Source organism: Aptenodytes forsteri, unplaced genomic scaffold (assembly GCF_000699145.1).
Source record: "Aptenodytes forsteri isolate BGI_AS27 unplaced genomic scaffold, ASM69914v1 Scaffold190, whole genome shotgun sequence".
Lineage (NCBI taxonomy): Eukaryota > Metazoa > Chordata > Aves > Sphenisciformes > Spheniscidae > Aptenodytes > Aptenodytes forsteri.
Window position 1 is genome coordinate 1,461,416 of NW_008794597.1, and position 3,169 is coordinate 1,464,584.

Consider the following 3,169-nt stretch of genomic DNA (forward strand, 5'->3'; position numbering starts at 1 on the left):
TCCTCCTCCCGGCCCTTCTTGTAGATGGGCGTCACATTGGCAAGCCTCCAGTCGAAGACCCAGTCCTGCCATGCTTCCTGACCCCAGTGCAGTTTTCATTGCAGACAAAACTCTGACACCGAGACAAGCTTTGTTCTTCAGTAGAAGAATGGAAATTTGAACACGGCAAATCAAAGGTTTGCTACCAGAGATCATTTTGGTTTTGCAGAACTGGCATAAAGAACAAAAACTCTAAGCTTCCATTTCTGTCAAAACCAATCTTAATATTAAGACAGAGCTCCAAAAGACTGGGAAAACTGACACTTTGTAAAAGCAGCTATCATTTTTCACACAGGGGTAGATTAAATGAAGAACAGTAGGACTGTGCCAAACAAATTTATTTCTGTAGTGCTAATTTCAAATCCACTTGATGGAAAATGAATGCCAGATTTCACTTTCTCATTCACGTTACACAGAAGCAGGTATGTAACAAACCCAGAAATTACCGCCTTGCTTTAAAGCCATTTTGGCTACCTAAAATTGTTTCTTGAATACAGTAAATTGCATCAACCTCGGCCACAGCAAGTAAAATTAATTCCAAATCAATGTCAGTTAACCGTATATAATGTTTTCTTTTAATTGTTCCCTTTTAGGATTTGCATTTGCATTCACACATAGGGTAGAGGTTCCAGATCACTGTCTCATTGAAGCTATTATGTGTTTTCTCTGGGCTGAAAACCCTTCACATCTGAGGTAGCAAAGTCAGAGCAGTAGCCTGCATTTACCCTGCCAAAATTTAGCTTCTGCACCAAGTGAGGTCTTTAAGTTACCAACCTGAAGTGCAAAGCCACGGTGTGGAGTGAAATACCCCTACCCCGCGCCCGAAGGCGGCAGCCCCGCAGCCGGGGGGAGGCGCCGCGGGCGGCCTGAGGTAAACTCCCGCCCGCCCCGGCCTGCCCCTGGAGGCGGGAGCACCATACCAAGCACCGTAGCCTCGCTCCTTGCCGATTTCCACTTTAAAAGCAACAGGATCTTTTGAATGACATTAAGGCCCCCCCAGGCATATTTGCTGTAGAGATTAAGGCTCATTTTCATAACAGATACGAACGTTACCGGTAGCCAGGGCAGCGAGCCGCCTTTCCCCTGCCGTTGCGACAACAGGCGAGGACCTCCAGACATCGAAGCAAACCGGCTACGCCTTCAAGACCCCGCGGGAGACAAGGCTGCTCCCACACACGTACGGGGGTGGATAGATTTTTTTTTTACCTCAGCACAGCGCTGGCCGGAGCTCCTCCGGCAAAGCCTTTCCCTCACGGGCCACGGCCCGGCCTAGCACACACCCAAAGGCGCCCAGCACAGCAGCACTCCCAAGAAGCTGCCTGATGTCGGTCCCCCCAGGTTGGATAACACCCCTTTAAAGGTGTGGGGCTGTCACACCCTCGGTCTCCACCTGCGAAATTAAACAGCTTCCTTCGTCCTTCTGCAGTCACATCTCCCCTTTCTCCCCTGCCAGGTGGGGTGAGCAGCTGAGGGAGCGCAGTCTGAGGCACATTTTCACCCCCCCTGATTAATCTCCCATTCCTTAATCTCACGTCTCCAATTCATCTTCCTTGCACTGTTGGCCCAGAGCTTGACAAACTATTCCAGGAGAAGTTATCTCCAAGGTCAAGAAAAAGCATATTCCTCCTGTGTGATCTCTGGATCTAGCAGCTCCGTTACTGCAGGAGCAGGGGTCTGCTAGGGGACCCCCCTGCCCGTGGTCAACAGCTTACCGCGGAAATCATTGCTAAAAATGGTACAATCCCTGCATAAATTCCTTATAACTATACCTGCTTAAGCCAATTCCCTATTCACAATTACGTTTTGAGGGGTTTAGCATGTGCCTTATCGATGTCAGTGCTGTTTCAAGTTCTGTGTTATTTGATCGAAACATATCACAAAGCTTTAAAGCCATGGTAACAATGCTATTAATTTTCTTAAGCAAAACTGTAATCTCAGGAAAATACGTTAAATGAAGATACAGCACTAAGAGCAGTTATCTTCGGGGTAAGACTGTAGCCACAGATAAAAACTACTGTAATGTGCACGCTTTTCTTTCCCTGTATATTGTGTTCTGTTCCCTGAAACTGCCACGCTCAAAACTGGAACTGGCTGACTGACACATAATAAATTAATTCAATATTCTTTTTTTCAAGATTACTTTTGGACAAGCAGGTCATTACAGGAGTTGGATTTTCAGAATGGTGTGATATTACATCTATGTTAACACTTCAGTGTTTAGTTGATTTGATGAGCCATCCATTGCGCTATTCACGTTCGTGATTTGTCAGATAAATCAGGCAAAGGTTATCTTCCTCCTGACTGCATCCCAGACTTGTGAACCAGAGGAGAAATCAAAACACACATGCACATTTGTGGGGGGCTGCAATCACATTTGTTAAGGAAAAAGATACAAATGGTAAAAAAAGCACAAATGCTGTCAGAACAGGTATGCAGTTTTCAATCAGATACATTTTCCTGAATTATTTTTTACAGTTATGACCCAGCTCACAATGCTGTTACTTCTCTTATCCTCCTAAGCTTGGTATTACTACCTCATACTGCACTTAAAAAATAAGCAAAAATAAAATATCCATTTATTAACACATCTTAATTGAGCATAACAAAGTGATGACAGTACAGCCCTGAAAACAGTTAAAGACCTAAATTCAGAAAGGTCTCTATTTTAAAGAGACAGAGCTGTTCTGACAAAAATCAGAATAATGTACTAGGTTAATGTGCTAGGACATCATCCACAACAGGTCGTTGAAACATTCCTTTGTCATATCTGACAAAGCAATATTAATTTTGACTATAGCAAATTAAAAATAAAAAAAAAAAAAAACCCTACAAGCTGTGTTTATAAATCATTTTAATATTTAAATTAGATGTGAGAAATTTATTATAAGGGTTCATTGTAGGGAAAATTAACTTTTAAATCTGGACTACAATAAGGTTTTCATTTTCTATGTAAAAAGAAGAGTTCAACAAGGTAGGTTAGATTGTTAGTCATATTTTCAACACACAAAAATTCAGCAGATGGCTGGGATGCTGCACTTTTGATGCCATTTCCCTATTGTGGCGTGTTGACCCTGGCTGAACACCAGGTGCCCACCAGAGCCGCTCTATCACTCCCCCTCATCAAATGGAC